Raw genomic sequence first — 23,214 nt, 5'->3', positions numbered from 1 at the left:
CGAAAGTGAAGGAAAGTGAAGGGAAATGGATGAAAGTGAACGAAAGTGAATGAAAGTGAAGGAAAGTTAAAGGAAGTGGATGAAACTGAATGAAAGTGAAGGGAAGTGGATGAAAGTGATTGAAAGTGAATGAAAGTGAAGGAAAGTGGATGAAGGTGAAGGGACGTAAAGGAAAGTGAATGAAAGTGAAGGAAAGTGAAGGGACGTGAATGAAACTGAAGGAAAGTGAATGAAAGTGAAGGGAAGGGAAGGGAAGTGAAGGGAAGGGAATGAAAATGAAGGGCAGTGAATGAAAGTGATGGGAAGTGAAGGAAAGTGAAGGGAAGTAGATGAAAGTGACTTAAATGCTCCTGACATGTATTCCAGAAGGCTTAATGAGAGGGTAATATGCAAGACAGTGATTATGACGATGAAAGTGTTGAATATAATGGTGATGAGGGGAAAGTGACGCTGCTATTGAAACGGTGACATCTGCTGCAATAAACAACAACAACAACAACAATAATAACAACAATAATAACAACAACAACAACAACAACAACAAGAGAGAAAAGTGGAAGAAGAACATTGAGGAGTATATGGATGGAAGTCGTTAAGAGAGAGAGAGAGAGAGAGAGAGAGAGAGAGAGAGAGAGAGAGAGAGAGAGAGAATTAGCCAAAAAATACCCAATCTGACATAAAATTCCGGGATCAGTGATTGGCTCCAGGTGGAATAACCAACCGGAAACGTGCAGGTAATCCAGAAAACACACCTATCTCACCTGGACCACCTGTAATCAAGGAACACCTCTCTCTCTCTCTCTCTCCCTCTCTCTCTCTCTCTCTCTCTCTCTCTCTCTCTCACGACACCCACCCAAGCATATAACAGTAACGCCACGCTAAGCTAATTATCTCCTCTCTCAATCCTTTTTTTTTTCTTACTTTTTCCTGCCGACAATGTTTTTTTTTTTATCTTTCCTTTTATCTGTAACTCTTATATATTTTTTTCTGAGTCGTTGGTGATCACTTTTTATGGCTAATTCTATCGATTTATCCATATCAGTTTCCTCTATCTTTCTGACTACCTATTTATCTATCAACAGTATATCTTTATCTATCTATTCATTTATCTATCAATAGTATATCTTTATCTATACATTTATCTATCGGTATGTATCTCTTTTATCTATTTATACAGAATATACTCTGGGAACATCTTTCCATCTATTAATCTATTTTTATGAGCTATTTAACTATACAGCATACCTACTTATCTATCTATCTGTCTATCTATCTTTGTGTCTATTTATCTATCTATTTATATATCTATCTATCTATCTATATATATGAGTACTGAAACTATAATCACCGCGCCTCACCTCCATTCACTACAGCACCTTCTTCTGTGGGTCCCTCCTACAGGTAAAGTACAGTACATACACCGCGTAGGGAACGGCGCCCCCCTTGTAAGTACACAGGGCCACGCCAGGGTAAGACTAGGGATCTCCTCAAGCCGAAATGCAGGGGAGGGTGAGGCCTGGCTCCACCTCACGCAGTGCCACCACGCGTAGGACCCTCGCCTTGCCATTATCGAAAGTGTAATACCTGAAGTGACGTAATCTCACCTGTACGAAATAGCGCCACTCTCTCCGATTTCCCGCGCGGTAGTTTCGCTGATGCAGGTAAAGATGATAATGTTCCGGTATATGTAATACGTTTGTACACAGGAAGCCACGGTGACGAGGTGGTGCCGTGTCTTGCTCCCGAACTGCATGCACAAACGGTAGCAACGGATCATTTAATATTCTACATCTTCTTCTTCTCTTCTTCCTATCTCTCTATCTATAGCCAGACGCCTTAATCCCGTAAGGGGTGGCCACAAATAAATCGCCTCCATATCGCCCTGCCCCCTGCCATTTCTCTGCCATCCCCAGAACTTACACCCCTTCTCTCCCTTATACCTCTCCACTTCATGAGTCGATTTCATCCTCGGTCTCCCCTTCCCTTTTCCTGCTGGCTAATATTAGGCTGAGAGAGGCTTATCATGTTTCTCTGGCCAGAGATACGAAAGTTCTCCTCTGGACGCTGCTGTTCCGGGTATGTTTGCAGCTTGTTCGTTATTGTTTTCATGTTGTCACCACCTGTTCCAGCACACGAGTGGACAAGCCATAATATCTCACTTCTGCTTTCTTAAGTTGAGAGAACCTTCTTATCATCTGTTATAAATACTCAAGTTCACCTACTACTTCACCTCTCATATTTTCCACTTTTATCCACCGAGAAATACCTACGTCTATCTCTCTATCTGTCCAACTATCTATCTATCTATCTATCTATCAATGTCACTTTGTCCTTCACCATCAGGCTACACTCTCTCCAACTCACCTCACCTCCCTCACTCCTCTCCATCTCATCATCTGTCTCCCCCTTCCCCTCCATCTCGAACATATAATATGTACTATTAAAATCTCGCTCTCTCTCTCTCTCTCTCTCTCTCTCTCTCTCTCTCTCTCTCTCTCTCTCTCTCTCTCTCTCTCTCTCTCTCTCTCTCTAGGCCAGTACCTTCAGATGAAAATCCCTGAAGAGCGTGAAGAAGAGTGTGTTGTCTCCACCACTGACACCCACTAACTACACCTCAGTGCTGCCCAGGGTTGCCAGGTCAGAAACTGCCAACCCGCAGAGTTCCTCTCCCAAACCCTCCAAAATGTCAGCCTTCTCACCCGCCCAAAAACCTCCTTGTCAGTAATCACAGACTAACACCTCTCCTCCATCAGTCTTGGGAGTGGTCAGAGCCAGTTATTCTCATCTTCTCTATTATTAACCAGTAGAGGTGTGTGTGTGTGTGTGTGTGTGTGTGTGTGTGTGTGTGTGTGTGTGTGTGTGTTGGTGGTAGTAGTAGTAGTAGTAGGTGGCGGTCGGAAAGTCAGACCAAAAAGGAGCGGGGTCAGGTGAGAGAGGGTCAGACGCCCGAGCCTATTTAACATTTACAAGGAGGTCGCAGTTTCTCTCCCGGGAGGGGTAGGGGCATAACAGGATGAGTAGAGACAATGAACTTTAATCTGGATGAGAGAGAGAGAGAGAGAGAGAGAGAGAGAGAGAGAGAGAGAGAGAGAAGGATAATACAGAAGGTATGGGGTGGCAGATGAGGCAAAGGGAGAGCTTTGCGTCGTCAGTAATTAGGGGAGCAGGGCTGGGTTGGGCAGGCTTGGTAAAGGGTGTGAGGGCTTCAGACAAAGAGGCAGATGTAGGGGAGGAACAGGGTGGTCATTATGACTCTGCTGCTAACAGAACTGCACATCAGTGATGGACATAGCACTGTAGTAGCAATATGTAGGGATGGATATAAGTTTGGTCAAAAACGCCTTCTTCTTTGCTATCCTTATCTCATTCTAGTAGTTCAGTTACTCTTCTAGGAGCTGCCTAGCATGGGCCAACCGGCCTACTGCAGTTATCCTCTCTTCTTATGTTCTTATGTTCTTAAATGATACATGATATTCGGAACTTTTCATATGAAGACAGACTAAGAAGACTAAATTTGCACTCTCTCTCTCTCTCTCTCTCTCTCTCTCTCTCTCTCTCTCTCTCTCTCTCTCTCTCTCTCTCTTTCTCCTGGGGGGAGATGTGCGTCACCCTGGGGAATTTTGTTTCTTTTATGAGTGACTTATAAACTTATGCTTTCATTTCTTTATTTTTTATTATATCTATTTTTAAAAATATTTATTAATGGGGGCTGGGTGAGTTGCCATCCTGTCTGAGTCAAGGACATAAAAGAAAGTGAACCAAGTCGCTCTGGCCGGGTTAGACTGGGTCGGTGTGAGTGTTGCCGCTCAGGAGAGTGTGATATATTATTTTTTACTAAGAAACTGGCATATTTTTACTTATATTCCTGCACATTATCATATAATCATAATTGTGACATTATTACTCACGCCAGAAATACGGTAACACCCAATAAAAGTGACTACATTTTTTTTAGCAACACTAAAATATTTATGCCACGTTTCTGTATTGCCGTAGAAATATTTTATGCATAATAAGTTTACTGTTCTTTCATATTTAATAATACACACGTTAACATTGTACTCGTATGTGTTTATCTTATTTGTGCTGCCTTTTACATATATAACAGCCGTTTCACATCGCGGGTTTGGGAAACATAGCATCACTGTACATAGGGTCGCGCCACACCCTAGCCGCCAGTTTAGATTTGTCAGACCATAGAAAGGGGTAGCATTGAGCCTTGAGGATTTAGAATTAAAACTAAAGGCTAGCACACAAACACACACACACACTTGGGGTCATGGAAAGTCAGGTCTGGTAGAGACGCTAATTAGCTGGGGCTTCACCAAAGCTGGGAATAGCGCTGCTATTAGTAGCGGCACTATATAGCGCCGCTACTATTTTAATAACGATGGTGGTAACTCCATTACATTTTTTAGCCAGTAGCGGAACTGAGAGGACCACTACTTTCTGGCTGTACTCACAGTTACCGCGCTGCTCGCTACTCACGCGACGAATACACGTCTGGAGTAGATATGCCGACGGTTTGGTTGTATTTATTAATGACGAAAAATAATACTTTCGTCAATTTTGTCAATTAGTGATGTTTGTTCTACATCAGTAGTTTATTCATTATTATTTATTAATAATGTGCGGTAATTAGACAGGAATTTGCTAGTTAATTATCGATCATTGAAATTAAGCAGAGATAAATATGGATTCCAGATAGATGTAGGCAACACACACACACACACACACACACACACACACACACACACACACACCTCTAACTATCCCCGTCTCTAACTCCCGCTCTCTCCCCCACTCTCTCTTTTAGACTAATTCTTACTACGTTATTATTTCGTAACAGTATGTTACTTTCAGTTTTAAGTTGTGGAAAAAACATTGCTATTGTATAAATAGCCATTAAAAGAAAGCCCCAGTTCATTTTTACTTTCGTTTTCGTACATATCATAAATAGGTATAACTAAAAATATAATGAATCTATATAATATGTATCAATGGTAGGCCACTTCTTTTTGCCCTTTATTTACCTATGTTACTTTCAGTAGGTATACTAGGTAACAGTGTAAAAAACATTTGTTACATTATACAGTAAATAGCATTTTCCTGTACCTTCGGCTCTAAGCTTCATTAAAGTGGCACCGACATGTATATGATTTTCTCATTTTATTTTCAATATAAGTATATATTGACATTACTGGTACACAACATAACCACTCAGACTGACTATAGTAGGACTCGCGTAAATTTGCGGCTGTGGTGTGGCCCGCACCTGTGTACAGTGGTGCCACGTTTCCCCAACTTGCGATGTGAAACGGAAGCTATTCATGTACAAGGCATCAGAAATACGATAAATTCAGATGAATAAAACTTACACTTGTGTATTTTGATGGATGAATCAACAGTAAACATACCTGGTCGTGGTGTAGTGGTATGCTGCCTGGCTTTCAACTGAGAGTCCCTGGTTCGATTCCCAGCATATTGGTAATTTATCAGATGATTTTTCCTGTGTACAGTACAGGTTTCTCCCTTCAGTAATCATATTATGCATAAAATATTTATACAGTAACACGGCATACATATTGTACCAATATGCTGGGAATCGAACCAAGGACTCTAAGTTGAGAGCCAGGCAGCATACCACTACACCACGACCAGGTAAAAGTTAACTCACGACAACGTGTTAACTTTTATCTGGTCGTGGTGTAGTGGTATGCTGCCTGGCTTTCAACTGAGAGTCCCTGGTTCGATTCCCAGCATATTGGTAATTTATCAGATGATTTTTCCTGTGTACAGTACAGGTTTCTCCCTTCAGTAATCATATTATGCATAAAATATTTATACAGTAACACAGAAACATGGCATACATATTGTACAGTGTTGCTAATGGAAATTGTAGTCACTTTTAATGGTTTTTAGCTTAGTTTTAGAGTGGGTAATAATATCACAGTTATGGATATAAGATTATGAGCCTGAAAAAAGAAGAAATATGCCAATATCCACAGTAAAAAAAATAATTCATATAATTCTTGTGAGTGGCAACACTGCCACACCCAGTCTGGCCTAAAGGTAAAGTACGTACCCCTCCGTAGACCCAAGCATAGATTGTACAGGTGTTGCTAGGGAAAATTGCTCACATTTACTGGCTTTTACCGTAATTTTAAGGGCGAGGAATAATCACATTTATAATCATAAGCTAATATGTAGGACAAAATAGTAGGCATTTGCCAATACCGAAGTAAAAAGAAAAAAAAAACATTATTCACTTCCGAGCGGCAACGCTTCCACACCCAGTCGGTGGCCTTGACCTCAAGGGTGGTGTGGAATGATGTCAAATTTACAATATATACAATATGATGTAAATGAAAATATCCAAAATGTCTCTTGCAATGAAAGAGAGAGAGAGAGAGAGAGAGAGAGAGAGAGAGAGAGAGAGAGGCAGGAGAGGGGCAAGGTTAAATGAATTGTCGGCGTGACGGGGGGTGGTGGTGGTGGAGGCATTGTCAGGCTGAGAGAGAGATGGAGGAAGGGGAAAGAGAATGAATGAATGAAAATCAATCATGGTACTGCAATAACGGGTCATCTGTCGCCGTATACAAAAAATGATAAATATCACTTAATATAACAAAATCAAATTAACAAATGAAAGCACAATTATAAGTAACTTATGAAAGAATCAAAAGTACTCAGAGTGGCTCACATCTCCCGCCAGGAGAGAGAGAGAGAGAGAGAGATAACGGTATAGAAAATGTGGCAACACTGTACACAGCTGCAGGCCACACCACAGCCGCAAATTTACGCGAGTCCTACTATAATATTATCGAAAACAGTATATAGTGTATTGCTGTATCACAGATTTTTGTTAATCTTTCCTTCGTCTACCTTTTTCATATCCAAAGTAGCGGGAGCGGGTGCGCTGCTAAATTTCGTATGAAGTAGCAAAACCAGTAACGCCATTACTTTTTCGTGCTAGTAACGGGAATGGGAGCGCCGCTACTTTTTATTAGTAGCATTCCCAGCATTAGGCTTCACAATGCCTTTGGGGAGTGGCAGGGTAAGGATTACTAAGTCATCCGAGTATTAGTACATCAGGCATATGTTGCCTCTTCTTATTTTTTTTATTTTGATGAACATCGTATCCATAACACAAAATCTCCCAATAGGCTCTCAGTCATTTCAAAAATCGCCCAAAAAAGCGCAACGCGCAGCCGTTCAAATTTAGATGCAAATCATCTTCCAAAGTCGCCCAATCTGGCGCGAAACGCGCGCACCTGGCAACCCTGCGACTGGATCACTGGACGTTCACTTTGATGGCTGGTTAAGTTGCCAGTTCGGTTATTAATTTTTAAATATGCGGCTGTGGTGTGTCCCGCACCGGTGTAAAATGGTGCCACGTTTCCCCAACTTGCGATGTGAAACGGAAGCTATTTATGTACAAGGCATCACATATACAATAAATTCAGATGAATAAAACTTACACTTGTGTATTTAGATGGATGAATCAACAGTAATCTTATTATGCATGAAATATTTATACAGTAACACAGAAATATGGCGTACATATTGTACAGTGTTGCTAAAAGAAATTGTAGTCAACTTTTAATGGTTTTTAGCGTAGTTTTAGGGTGAGTAATAATATCACAGTTGTAGATATAAGATAATGAGCCTGAAAAAAGAAGAAATATGCCAATATCCAGAGTAAAAGAAATAATTCTGTTATGCTGAGGTCAGCTTAGACTTGAGGGTGGTGAATGCGGTGTTCCTTGGTTCTGTCCATATGAATGGTTCGCCTTTCTTTGTCAGGTCGTGTAGGGGTTTGGCGATGTCTGCAAATCCTTTTACGAACCGCCTGTGGTATGAGGTTAGGCCTAGGAAGGCTCTAGTTTCGTGTATGTCGCGAGGTAGGGGGAGGTCAGCGATCGCACGTAGCTTGTCTGGGTCAGGGGAGATGCCTTCAGCGTTAATCAGGTGTCCAAGGAAGGAGACTGATCTTTTGGCCAAAACACACTTTGTGGGTTTTAGTTTGACCCCAGCCTGGCATATGCGTTGGAAAACCTGTTTGAGGCGGTGGAGGTGGTCGGCCCAGGTGTGACTGAAGACGATGACGTCGTCTAGGTATGTCAAACAAGTCTCCCAGGTTAGCCCGCTCAGAACAGATTCCATTAGGCGGGAAAATGTGGTGGGGGCGTTGCAGAGTCAGAAGGGAAGAACGTTGAATTCGTAATGCTTCCCGTTCAATGTTGAGAAGGTGGTGTTGTGTTTGTCGTCTGGGTGGACGGGGACTTGCCAATAGCCTGATTGCAGATCTAGGGTAGAGAACCAAGTCGATCCGTGCAGGGAGTCAAGCGAGTCATCGTTCACTCTGCGGTAATCAACGCAAAAGCGCATGGTCCCGCCTTTCTTTCGCATGAGTACAACAGGTGAGGACCACGGGCTAGTGGAGTTGGAGATGACACCGGCATCAAGCATATCCTAGACCTGCCGGTCTTCTTTTGCCCGTTGTTTCTGATTTTTCCGTCGTGATGGTTGGAGAATGGGAGGTCCGGTCGTATGTATCTCGTGGCTGAGATAAGTAGTGTGGCCAAGGTCTGTTGGGCTGGAGGAGAATAGGTACTGAAAGTCCAGGTGGAGTTGTTGGAGGCTGTTGGTTTGGGAAGGGGATAGATGTAATGGTAAGTTGGGGAGAGTGGGATGATTAGGGGGTGGTGCTTGGCATGGTTCGGCTTCTTCCATGTCGCCAATGATGAGTCCTCGCGGTAGAGTTAGTGGTGTTGTGGCGAGGTTTGCGATACGGATCTCTTGGGCATGTGGGGGAAGGAAGGTGGGGGACACTAAACAGGAGGAGAGTGGTCCGGTGGGTATGGATGGTGAAAAAAGGACAGAGGTACCTGAGGGTCTGTTCAGTTTCACCCAAGCTTCGTGGTGGGGTGGAATGGTGATTGTGGAAGCAATAGTGGCAGGAAAAGATGGGGAGGGGTCCAGAAGACATGGAGTGGGGGGTGGCGATGGAGGGGGGATGAAGTGAGGCGTTGAGTGAGGGTGGGGTGGGGTTACATGTACAGGTGGGTTGGGGCAGGTGAGTGTCCGGGGAGTGTGTGTGTATGGGTGGTGTGGGGGAGGTGGTGTTGTTCTTCTTTTTTCTTCTAGATTTTTTTTCTTGTTGATTGATGCTTGGTTGGGGCAGGCTGGATTGAAGTGGAGGCAATGCTGATGACAATCAGTGGTCTCGTGGAGTTTTTGGAGGAGGTCCAGCCCAAGGTATCCATCATATTGATTGCATGTGGAATCAAATATGATGAATGGGTGGTTGGTGGATACTCATTGGTGAGTGTTGGTTTGATGGGCCTGGGTTTCCCCACGGATGGGTAGGGGGCCATCCCTCGTGTCTACGAGGTTGGCTGAGGTGGGGAGAAGAGGGCCGAAAGCAGAGGTGTGGCGGGACTAGAAGTGAGAGTAGAGGCATGACCTGGCTGCTCCCATGTCTACCAGTAGTCTCACCTTGACCCCATTCAGCCAAATTTTGTTGTAGACTGGGGTTTTTTAGCTGTGTGAAGTGGCCCCCGCCACCATGTGGAGGTGCAGGGGTGGGCCTAAAAATCCATCTGCTGAGGTTGGGCGTGGTCGTCAAGTTCCACATCGTCCGGTCCTGGGTAGGCTAGTGGCTGCGCGTCGTCTTCCGGGGCGTAGTCGTCCAAGGAGGAGACTTTCTTACGCCCTTGGTGAAAGTTCCTGCGCCTGCTTGCCTTGAGCTGCACTCTTATGTCGTGCAGGGGGCAGGTGCGACTGCAGGCCGTAAACTCCCAAGGATTTATGGTGATGAGGTTGCCTTGATCCCTGGGGTTTGGGCGTTTCTTCTGCGGGTAAGCCCTGAGCATAGTAGGAGGAGGGTCCGTGGGTGACTGGTGAGGCGGCGGTTTTGGTTTTGGTGGGAGGTTCTGGTTTGTGGGGAATCTTGTCACTGCGTGAAGAGGTTGTGGTATGGGACGGGCAGCGAGGAGACGTCTGACGAGTTGCAGGTCCCGGTCCATGTTCCCCAAGGGAACATAGATGGAGAAATGCTCCCTGACAGTGCTAGGGAGAATCCTCAGCAGGGTATTGAATGTGTGTATATCCCGAGTATTTGTGGTTGCCTCGGGATAAGCGGCGCTGACGAGGCGCCGAGCCTGGACGAATGTGTCGTCTAGGTTACCGTTGTAGGTGAGGGCATCGAGTTGAGAGAGAGCGACAACTCTGCCTATGGAAGGCATGAAAGCCTGTCTCACAGTTTGTGAGAATTGGTCCCATGTCAGTTCTGGGACGATTTTTGGTGTGACAGTGGCGATTATTTTACCCAGGTTAGGCAATATGCCTGCAATCTTTTCTTTGTCTGAGTCGAACCCTATGTCTAAGAGGGGTTTGACCATATCTAAATACACCTCGGTGTCACATTGGTCCAGGTTGAATTTCGGCAACTGAATGTGTGGTTTGGCTGCCATTGTGCAAGTTTCCTTTTATCGTTCCTCCATGCTTTTACTCGGATCCAGAACCACCGCTTGCCACCAGTGTTATGCTGAGTGTTTTTAGGTCGACTTCTCATCCTAAAAGCACTAGCGACTGAGTGGGGTCCTCTTTCCGGACTGGAAGTAAAGCACCCACAAAGGAACAGGACATAAAAACCAGGCAGTATACCTTAACACATCTATTGCCTTAATTCTACACCGTTACAATATAACACAGAGTGATATTTGAGATACAGGATACAGGGACACAGAGTTAGCCTTCGACACCACAAGGTACAGTCACACTTAGTACACAATACAATGCATATACATTAATGTCCTGAACTATATATGTTGAGATCCGTATTTCACTTTTAGGCAGAATATATACTTAGTTGAAAACAAGCGGAATAAACAAGATTAAAAGTCTGTGGGGGAAATACTACTATAAATAAGACAGAGTGCGGATCACGACACTTGAGTCACTTGGTCGCGGCGACACTTACACACAGGCTTTTGATTTACCCACGCACCCTGGTCTCTATCTACAGTCACAGAAAGTTCTTTTACTGGGGGACTCATACAATTACTCTAATGTTCATTCTCTGTTCTGCCAGGTACTGAGTTCTTTTAGACTAATAGTAACTGTCACTGGTTTTACACTGGTCTTCACTCAGTCACTGTTCACTGTTATTTCCCCTGGTCTGTTCGCGGCACAAGGGGCGTCACAATTTACCTGTATCTCCTGCGTAATGTTCACTCCATAGCAGGGGCATGGGGGGAGAACCCTAGGGGGACCCGGCCTGCAAAGGGCAATACACTACCCGCAGGGGAGTCACTGCCCGGGTCCTACTTTTCGGTGAGGTGCAGGGAGGCCCTCCTGTCTGGGGGGTCTCTACCTGAGAGGTGGCCCTCGAACTGGAGCCTCGTTGGTGGGGTTCAGGGAGGCCCTCCTGTCTGGGGGCCTCAACCTTAGAGGTGGCCCTCGGGACTGGGGCCGAACAGCTGGAGGAGTCGGGCCTGTCGTCTCTGGCTCCATGGAGTGAGGGGGCCTGGGTTGCCCTTGTTGGGAGCCTGTTGGTCTGGCCTGGGGGTCCTGGGACTGCGGGCGCCTATGGGGAGAAGCGCCGACAGGGCTGGGCTGCGGCACCGTCTCCGTCGGGTGTCGGGCAGGAACAGAGATCTCCCAGGTGTAGGAGGTAGGTCTGAAATCAGGCCTTGCCACCACTCTGGCGACACCTCCGGGGCAACACTCTCGGATGGTGACAAAGGGATCCCACAGGGGGAAGAGGCAGGAGAAGGATTCACGGAGCCCGTGTCGTCTCCAGTACGTACTGAGGCTGGAGCCTCTGGTCGCCTTACCCTGGTACGTACTTTGGCTGTGGCCGTGAGCCTACCAGTCGTACAAGGAGCAACTGAAGGATGTACAGTGGCCGCTCCTTCCCCGCCACGTACAGTGGCCATCGGCGTGGTGTTGCTCCCGTAGCAGGGAAAAGCAGGAGAGGGGTGCACAGGGGCCGCACTCTCTCTGGTACATACTGATGCTATCGTCAAGGGCCTCTCTACCCTGGTACGTGCTTTGGCCGGGGCCGTTAACCTACCCGCCTTACAAGGAGCAACTGAAGGGCATACAGTGGCCGCTCCATCCCCGCCACGTAGAGTGGCTGTCGGTGCGGTGTTGCTCCCGTAGTATGGAAAAGCTGCACGTACTATAGCCAAGGGCCTCTCTACCCTGGTATGTACTTTGGCCGTAGCCGGGAGCTGATCTTTCCATCAAGAAGCAACTGAAGGACGTACAGTGGCCGCTCCTTCCCCGCCACGTACAGTAGCCGTCGGCGCGATATTGCTCCCATAGGATAGAACAGCAGGAGAGGGATGCACAGGGGCAACTCTCTCTCCGGAGTGTACTAAGGCCATAGCCGAGGGTCTCTCTACCCTGGTACACTCCTGAGGCTGTAGCCTTGGGCCTCCTGCCCTTGAGGGTGTAACAATAGCCGTCAACACGGTGTTACCTGGGACTGAGTCTTGTTCAGTCCCACCTCAGTTCTGACGATGGTTGTCCCGTCCGCAAGGTCGTTGGCTTTCTCCGGTTACCTGGTGTTGGGGCAGTTGCGGGGAAAAGGGACTTAGGACAGTAGTGTCCCGGGGACCCTCTTGACCTGGGTCACTAGCCCCACTGTTGTGTCCTCCTGGGGTGGTGGTGTGGTAGCAGCCCGGTGGTGGGGTGGGGGGTGGCGAGGTGGGAGGTTCGGCGGCGAGCATTTTAAATTCATATAATTCTTGTGAGTGGCAACACTGACACACCCAGTCTGGCCTAAGGTAAAGTACCTCCATAGACCCAAGCATAGCTTGTACACGTGTTGCTAGGGAAAAATGCTCACATTTACTGGCTTTTACCGTAATTTTAAGTGCGAGGAATAATCAAATTTATAATTATAAGCTAATATGTAGAACAAAACAGTATACATATGCCAATACCGAAGTAAAAAAAAAAACATTCACTCTCGAGGGGGGAAAGGGAAAGAGAATGAAATGAATGAAAATCAGTCATGGTACTGCAATAACAGGTCATCTGTCGCCGTATACAAAATATGATATCACTAAATATAACAAAACCAAATTAACAAATGAAAGCACAATTATAAATAACTTATAAAAGAATCAAAAGTACTCAGGGTGGCTCACATCTCCCGCCAGGAGAGAGAGAGAGAGAGAGAGAGAGAGAACGGTAGAGAAAACGTGGCACACTGTACACAGGTGCGGGACACACCACAGCCGCATATTTAGGCGAGTCCTACTATCTTGACAATACTCTTACTCAGTTTATTGGTAAAAGATATATTATTTTATAACAAATGGAAATATGCGAAAAAAATGAGAAAATCCGTGAAGTCCGATAGGCAACACCGTGCAAATATAACCAGCTTAAAACGAAACATCCCAAGTTTTAATTTCCAATCCTGTATGTGTGAATTTTGATTGGTAATACTGATTTGAATATTTATTGGCTCTTGATTAATAATTATGTCCTTTTTTGATATATTTGTATCCTGTTCTGCACTGTTTATCAAATTCATTTCCTTATTAGTTTTATTTTATTTATTTATAGTTTCCTCATCACTGGTGACCTTCTGTTACTCTACTTTGCTTCTAGTTTGTTCATTATCAGTTCTGTTTAACAGACTTCTCTCTCTCTCTCTCTCTCTCTCTCTCTCTCTCTCTCTCTCTCTCTCTCTCTCTCTCTCTCTCTCTCTCTCTCTCTCTCTCTCTCTCTCATGCAGGGAAATAAGTACTGTTGGTGGTAGCAGTAGCAACTAATAGTAGCAACACTGCTACTACTAGTAGTAGCAGTAGCAGGTGGTGGTGGTGATGCTTGTAATAATAGTAGTAGTACTAGCAGTAGTAGTAGTAGTGGTGGTGGTGGTGGTGGTGGTAGTGGCAGTAGTAGTTGATGTAGTAGTAGGCTGCTGGTGGTGGTAGTAGTAGTAGTAGTAGTAGCAGTAGTAGTAGCAACAGCAGCAGTAGTAAATGTTGTTGTTCTTGTAGTATTGATGGTGGTGATGGCAGTAGTAGCAGTCGTCGAGAAAGTCAACCTGCTTTGTTTCGTACCGTGAAACCAAATAATAATTATAATAATATTAATAATAATAATAATAATAATAATAATAATAATAAATACCATTACTAGACACATATACAAATAAATAAAGGGAATACTTCTGTACAAATGAAGTTCAGTACCTACAGTATTTACATTCGGGAATTCATGTAGTATGTAAATAAGTACTTTATATTACAAATTACTTAATGTATGTGTAGTAGTTCTGATTGTTGAAGTAGTAGTAGTGGTGATGATGGTGGTAGCAGTAGTAGTAGTAGTAGTAAAAGTTGCACCGTTATTATTATTGTTGTTGTTACTATTATTATTATTATTATTATTGTTATTATTATTATTATTATTATTACGAATAGTAGTAGTAGTAGTAGTAGTAGTAGTAGTAGTAGTAGTAGGTAGTAGTAGTTGTAGTAGCAGTAGTAGTAGTTATACAGTAGTAGCAGTAACAGAAGTAGTAGTAGCAGCAGCAGTATTAGTAGTAATGATGGTGTTGGTGGTGATTGTGGTAGCAGCAGCAGCAACAACAACAGTAGTAATAGTAGTAGTAAAGGGGTGGTGGTGGTGTTTGTTGTGATTGTAGTTGTGAAATTGCAACAACATCAGCCACTACTACTACTACTACTACCAGTACAATGCATTTCAACATTATATACATTAATTCATTAGTCGTTTATGGTGTCCCATTCTTAATCGATCAGGAATATTTAATATATTCATTCTACCATAATATTCACTACTTTTGATGTTCTTATATTTTTAAGGATTTTCTTTTATTCATTGTTCTTCTCTCTCTCTCTCTCTCTCTCTCTCTCTCTCTCTCTCTCTCTCTCTCTCTCTCTCTCTCTCTCTCTCTTTATTTCTAAACAACCATGAAAGACGAGGTACCATTTACTTTTAAGTCATGCCATGTATATTTTCAAAAACTATGAGCGATGTTATACCCTGCATAACATGCCTCTTATCTCTAAATTAATTACGAAAAAAAAAATGATTAGGTAACGACGACGACGACGACGACGACTACTACTACTACTACTACTACAACTATTTCTACTGCTACTGTACTACTACTACTACTACTACTACTACTTACTACTGCTACTACTACTACTACTACTACTACTTACTACTGCTGCTACTACTACTACTACTACTACTACTACTTACTACTACTACTACTACTACTACAACTACTACTACTACTACTATTTCTACTGCTACTGTACTACTACTACTACTACCACTACTACTTACTACTGCTACTTCTACTACTACTACTACTACTACTACTTTGTTTTTACAGATGAACAAAAGATAGAAAAACATTAACAAATCAAAAAATCCATACCAGATTACAGGTGTCCTCCATTCATAAACATTTGTAACAGTTGGCCTTGCACAGTCCTGAAGGTTGAAGTTCTGGGAGAAACTAATCTGGGGATGAGAGTTCCAAAGAGATGCGATTCGCGAAACAAATGAATACCTGTACTGACAGGCAGAAGTTCTGCAATATGGCTGAGTGACGTTCCAGTCATGAGTGCTACCAAACGCCCGTGTAGCACGAGGGAAGGCATGGCGAGATGGCATCATGGACGCAACTTCGTCTGAGCATTCGCCATTAAAATATCTGTAAAATAACGCAAGGGAGGCAACGTTCCTTCTTACTTGTAGGGGAGGTAGTTTTAGTCTGTCTCAGGAAAGACGAGGGTAGAATATCGTCTATTTTACTCCAAAGTCACTGTCAAAGGCCGAAGGCATCTGATTTAACGACCTGTGGGAATACAGGCTGGCCAGGGACAAGGCCTGAGGGCAAGAGGCACACACACACACACACACACACACACACACACACACACACACACAATGAATGAATGGGTATAAGTGACCCACTATGCTCACAGGTCAATATGAACTGTGGTTCCTGTTTTTGGATGCAACTTTTTTTTTTTTTTTTTGTTACAAAGAGCTAAAAATAAACGAAAAATATTGGACCAGTTATTCGTTGTATATTTAGATTTAATAGCATATTATTCCTTTTATTTTACTTTTTTTTTTTAGCTTGATTCGCCTGTCATCAAGAATCTGTAAGTTCAATCAGAGCTGGATATCCATATTCTCATTTCATCAACGGACTTACAAGGTACGTACTAATTATACATGTCATCAAAATATAGATACCTTTATAAGCAATGTAGCTTGGTGCATTCATGTTATGTGTTTGTGTGGTGTGGTGTAGTGTGGTGTTGTGTTGTGTTGTAGTGTCGCACGTTGTGTTGTGTTGTGTTGTTGTGTCGCACGTTGTGTTGTGTTGTGTTATGTTGTGGTGTGGTGTCGCACGTTGTATTGTGTTGTATTGATGTCGTACGCTGTGTTGTGTTGTGTTGTGTTGTGTCGTGGTGTCGCACGCTGTGTTGTGTTCAGTTGTGGTGTCGCACTTTGTGTTGTGTTGTGCTGTGGTGTCGCACATTGTATTGTGTTGTGTTATGTTGTGGTCAGGCTTGGGTCCGAGTACATGGACTCGTACTCGTACTCGTACTTAAGTACATGATATAATGTACTTGTACTAGGGTTTAAAATTTCCGTAGAACTTGTACTTGTATTTGTACTCGGACTCAAAGTACTCGACAGTTTTACGAGTACTTTCGAGTACAACCATGATATATAAAAGTGGTGAGGGTAACAATGGTGTGTCCTTGGAGGGGCCAGGTGGCCTGGGTTGGTGAGTCAATGAGGTCAAGTGGTATTACAGCCACGCCCACTAACTCCTGATAAGCTACTTTTAATATGTTAGCACCTTGGTACTAATTGCAAGGAGCTGCCTGGACATTATATATACCTACATACACACAATAAACTGCTGAAAGCAAATGAGGTTAAATCAGTAAAATGTACTCGTACTTGGATTCGAGTACAGCACAAATGTACTCATACTTGGACTCTTGTTCGGCTATAAAACGGAGTACTTGTACTTGTACTTGGATTCGTGATACCGTAATGTAATCGTACTTGAATTCGAGTACAGAAAAATGTACTCGAACCCAAGCCTGGTTGTGGTGTGGTGTCGCACGTTGTGTTGTGTTGTATTGTGATGTCGCACGTTGTGTTGTGTTGTGCTGTGGTGTCGCACGTTGTGTTGTTGTGTCGAACGTTGTGTTGTGTTGTGTTATGTTGTGTTGTGTTGTGTTGTGTTGTGTTATGTTGTGGTGTGGTGTCGCACGTTGTGTTGTGTTGTATTGTGATGTCGCACGTTGTTTGTGTTGTGTTGTCTTGGTGTCGCACGTCGTGTTGTGTTGTGTTGTTGTATTGCACGTTCTGTTGTGTTGTGTTATGTTGTGGTGTGGTGTCGCACGTTGTGTTGTGTTGTATTGTGATGTCGCACGTTGTGTTGTGTTGTGTCTTGGTGTCACACGTTGAGTTGTGTTCAGTTTTGGTGTCGCACATTGTGTTGTGGTGACGCACGTTGTGCTGTGTTGTGTTGTTGTGTCGCATATTGTGTTGTGTTGTATTGTGATGTCGCACGTGGTGGACAGCATGGACGCGTTTGATATGGCATGTCTTCGCAGAATTGTCGCATCATTTTATGAGAGAGGTGAAGTTCCGAATTTGGATCACATTTTAGCGAAGGTAAAGGAGGATATTAATTTTAAGGGATCAAGAGCAAGCCTTCACAGACTCCTGAGAAAGAATGGATATACTTTCAAGAAATCAGATAAAGGACGAAAAATTCTGATGGAACGATGTGATATTGTTTTGGCACGAGCAGTTTATCTAAGAAAAATACAAGAAAACAGAGAATCAATCAACCCACGGCAAGAGACTTACATATATGAGACTTGGGTTAATCAAAACGAGTGTCAATAAATGCTGGACAACTGCGGATGGAAAATTGGGCCCGAAGGTGAAAAGTGGCAGAGGATCCAGATTTATCATTATACACGCAGGTGGAGAGGATGGATTCGTGCGTGGAGGTTTGAACATGTTCAAATCTCAGAATGGTAACAGAGGAGATTACCACCAATCAATGAATCACCACACTTTCAGAGCATGGTTCGAAGACCAGTTACTCCCAAACATCCCACCCCATTCACTGCTCATTCTGGGCAACGCTTCGTACCACTCTAAGATCCTCAATAAAGCACCAACGCAGGCTTCCGGTAAAAATGAAATAATAGAATGGCTGAGGGAGAACAACGTTCAACACAACCCACAACACTCCAAGCTAGACCTGCTAGATCTGGTGGAAAGAAACAAAGACAGGCAAGAGTATGAAATAGACACTATCGCAAAAGACCAAGGACATGAAGTTTTACGACTTCCGCCCTACCACTGCGAATTAAATCCAATAGAACTTATATGAGCTTAAGTGAAAGATGAAATAAGAAAAAAGAATTCCAATAATAATCAGACAATGCGTGTGGTGGAGGAAATCACAAGAAATGCAGTGAGGAAAGGGACACCAGAAAACTGGCAAAAACGTATGGAGCATACGAGAGAGCTAGAACAGGAATATATCAGAAATGACATTGTGTGCAGTCACATGGTCGAAGAATTCGTCATTAACGTGGCGAATGATTCCACCAGTGAAGAAGGTTTAGATGAGGGAGACATGAATATTGAGAGATAGATAGAGAGAGAGAGAAAGAGAGAGAGAGAGAGAGATTGTATTTTCAATGGAAATTTTAGAGTGTAATGAATATTTATTAAGGAAATGCTACTGTTGATCATTTGATCAGCAAAACTATTGTAAATCAGTTTATGTTTTTTCATAACATTTTTTTTCATAAAGAATAGTAATAAAACAATAAAATAAAATAAAATCATTTTTCTTCATCTTTCATGGCTATTTCATTGGCTTCCTTACCCTAACCCTCCCCACATTCCGACCCGGGCCACTCCCATCCTCCATCCCTCCTCATATGGACCGATATCTGGGCACTGATAGATAAACAGAGGCTACACATTGATTTATTATTTAAGCGTCGTGTGTGTGTGTGTGTGTGTGTGTGTGTGTGTGTGTGTGTGTGTAGGGGAAAGAAAACGGAAGAGGGAAGGAGGAAAGTCTAGAATCCCGAGGGGACCTCTTAATCCTTCACACGGTCACTCATGTTCCGATTTTGGCAAAGGCTTTGTAAAATTCTCTCATTCATGTTTCCTGAGAAAGGGTATAGTAATAATTCTAACAGCTTTGTTCTGAATATTGCGTAGTTGTTTTACTGCAACCTCTCCACATCCACTCCGCAAGTGTGAGCAATATTCCAGCTGAGAGCGCACATATCCTGCAAATCAGCGAAGAAGCTCCGGGCTCTACAATAATGCAAGTCTCTTTGAGACGGTATTAGCAAGTGATCAAAAGTGAGAGGTCCAGCTGAGGGCATTGTTAAACCAAACACTGGGAATTTCAGTACTTTTAGAGATAAGAATATTGGTTGCACTGAGGGTAATATAGGAATCACGCAATATCTGTCTATAAACTGTAAACATTTGGCTTTCCTAGAATCAAATAAGTCACTGTTATTTTGTCCCCATTCCGTGATCTTAAATAAGTCTTGATTTATGGAGATTGCTGTACTGAGTTGGGAGTTAGAGATATTAAACTTTGTGAATGGGTGCTTAAGTGTGAATGATCAGTGAAGCGTTGAGTCATTTGGATGTGAGTGAATGGGATTATGGGTGACAGACAAGAGATCACCAACATGAATGAGAAACAGGGTTGGAGGTGAAATAAATACGCTCATTTGACTATACCTGTTTTACTGCCAGTGATATACATATACACTGACTAGATATACACACCCAACCCAAATATACACATTCTTTGTGTTTATATGTCACAAAATTAATTTCCTTCAATATATATCCTGTCACATTATGGTCTAGGCCTCTATGCTATATTGTACGTCTTATCCTACGTAAATATGAATATGGCTAAATACTCTCTTTATAGATCTCTAAAATGGCTAAGTTTTTCTAAGTTTCATTTTTCTAGATAAAGATATTTGATATTTATGATTTCTTTGCATACTGGGGGTAGTTAATAATACGGGAGAATAAATAGCAGATATCATAGTTAGCCCTACTTTATAAAACTTTTCTTTATAGACAGTTTTCTTTGGTAATGTTTGGATGGATAACGGAAAGATATTTTCAAAGCCTTTCTATCTATCTATCTATCTATCTATCTATCTATATCCAGACGCCACAATTCCGTAAGGGGTTGCCGTTTGTCTTGAGTTAATTGTTTTAAGGGGAGGGCCACTAACCCTCCGCCAACACACTTACTGTCACGCAGGGAAGAGGTATGGGTTGGTTATATATGGTTACCACCCAGCATTTAAATGATTTCCTAGCTTGCAGGAAACATATGGTTTGTCACTAAAGGTAAAGCCACCTGAAAAGGAAAGAAGAGCAATAATAAGTGATGGGAAAGATGGGTGAAATAGGAAAAGGGGACTAGACTCTACGTCCTTTCAGTTCAGTGTTTACGTTGTTCTGCCTATGTAGTGGCGGCGCATCCTAGTTGGTGACGTCAGTGCAGGCCCTCTATAATAATAATAATAATAATAATAATAATAATAATACTTAATTACTATTCCTGATACCAGTTACTGTGCATCATATCTCTCCCTACCGTCATTTTCTTTTTAAATTTAATTCTGAATGTGTTGTCATCATATTACATACAATTCCCTGAGAAATTAATCCCCCTCTCTCTGTATGTATCTGTCTACCTTTTGATCTGTTTAGCAGTCAATCAGTCAATCAATCTATGTATCTACCTACTTATCTATCTACTGTATCTGTCTACTTATGTGTGTATCTACTGTATCTATTTACCTACGTATCTGTCTACTGTATCTATCTGTCCATGTATCTGTCAAGTGCATCTATCTGCCTATGTATCTATCTACTGTATCTATCTGCCTATGTATCTATCTACTGTATCTATCTGCCTATGAATCTATCTACTGTATCTATCTGCCTATGTATCTATCTACTGTATCTATCTGCCTAAGTATCTATCTACTCTATCTATCTGCCTATGTATCTATCTACTGTATCTATCTACCTATGTATCTATCTACTGTATCTATCTGCCTATGTATCTATCTACTGTATCTATCTACTGTATCTATCTACCTATGTATCTATCTACTGTATCTATCTACCTATGTATCTATCTACTGTATCTATCTGCCTATGTATCTATCTACTGTATCTATCTACCTATGTATCTGTCTACTGTATCTATCTACTGTATCTATTTACCTATGTATCCATCTACTGTATCTATCTACCTATGTATCTATCTACTGTATCTATCTGCCTATGTATCTATCTACTATATCTATCTACCTATGTATCTATCTACTGTATCTATCTGCCTATGTATCCATCTACTGTATCTATCTACCTATGTATCTATCTACTGTATCTATCTACCTAGGTATCTATCTACTGTATCTACCTGCCTATGTATCTATCTGCTGTATCTACCTATAGACTATCAATTGTATCTATCCACCAATGTATCTATCTACTTTGTCTATCTACCCATGTATCTATCTAACTGTTTGTCTGTCTCTGTAGCCAGTGGTCTTAATCCCATAAAAGGTGGTCATAAACAAATCGCCCCCACGTCACCCTGTCCTTTGCCATCACTGCCCTGCTTCCAACTCACCCCACCCTCTCTCATACACCTCTCAACTCCATCTCTCCATCTCATCCTCTCCCTCTCCACCTCATCAGCACACTTGTATACTCTCCTAGACAGTCTCTCATTCTCCAAGCCTGTATTCTCGTGGGCCTGGGAGACTCCTTGGCAACTCCTTAACGCTTCATTTATGTCTTTGATAAGTTAACCCTGTCATGGTGGTAACAACTCTAGTGATTTATTCATATGAGGGGAAGTATTAAAAGCCTGCGTGGTAATATTGTCACCATTAACTCTCTCATGGCCGGGACAAGTCTCCTACACCCACCAGAATACCACCATATATCAAACATCGAAACGACCATACCGAGTTCGAAACATGTATCAAAGCTCCAAAACTGAATCATGTATCAAACCTGTTAAAACTGAACTCTGTATCTAACCCATCAAACTGAACCATGTCTCAAAGCTATGAAAACTGAACCATGCATCAAAGCTATGAAAACTGAACCATGCATCAAAGCTATGAAAACTGAACCATGCATCAAAGCTACCAAAACTGAACCATGCATCAAAGCTACCAAAACTGAACCATGCATCAAAGCTACCAAAACTGAACCATGTATCAAAGCTTTGAAAACTGAACCATGCATCAAAGCTACCAAAACTGAACCATGCATCAAAGCTACCAAAACTGAACCATGCATCAAAGCTACCAAAACTGAACCATGCATCAAAGCTACCAAAACTGAACCATGCATCAAAACTATGAAAACTGAACCATGTATCAAAGCTATGAAAACTGAACCATGTCTCAAAGCTATGAAAGCTGAACCATGCATCAAAGCTATGAAAACTGAACCATGCATCAAAGCTATGAAAACTGAACCATGCATCAAAGCTATGAAAACTGAACCATGCCTCAAAGCTATGAAAACTGAACCATGCATCAAAGCTACCAAAACTGAACCATGCATCAAAGCTACCAAAACTGAACCATGTATCAAAGCTATGAAAACTGAACCATGTCTCAAAGCTATGAAAGCTGAACCATGCATCAAAGCTATGAAAACTAAACCATGCATCAAAGCTATGAAAACTGAACCATGCATCAAAGCTACCAAAACTGATCCATGCATCAAAGCTACCAAAACTGAAACATGTATGAGGACTCCAAAATGACCATCAAAATAGAAACATGTATCAAATCTCCAAAATGGCTGCTCAAGCTCTGAAACACGCATAGAAGCTCCAAACTGACCATCAAAACTCAAAATAAAATTAATGTAAAATCTCTAAAAAGGTCCTCAGAATTCTTCAACATGTTCCGGTGCTTCAAGTGGCTATCAAAGCTCCGAAACATGCCAAAGCTTAAAGTGTCTCTGAGCGCTCTGAAACATGTATCGAGGTCCAAAATGACCATCAGGCCTCTGAATTATGAAGCAAACCTTCGAAATGACTATTCA

The sequence above is a fragment of the Coenobita brevimanus genome, chromosome 90 (genome assembly GCF_032717465.1).
Source record: "Coenobita brevimanus isolate Jiangsu-jjx chromosome 90, ASM3271746v2, whole genome shotgun sequence".
NCBI lineage: Eukaryota > Metazoa > Arthropoda > Malacostraca > Decapoda > Coenobitidae > Coenobita > Coenobita brevimanus.
Note: the sequence above shows the minus strand (reverse complement) of the source record.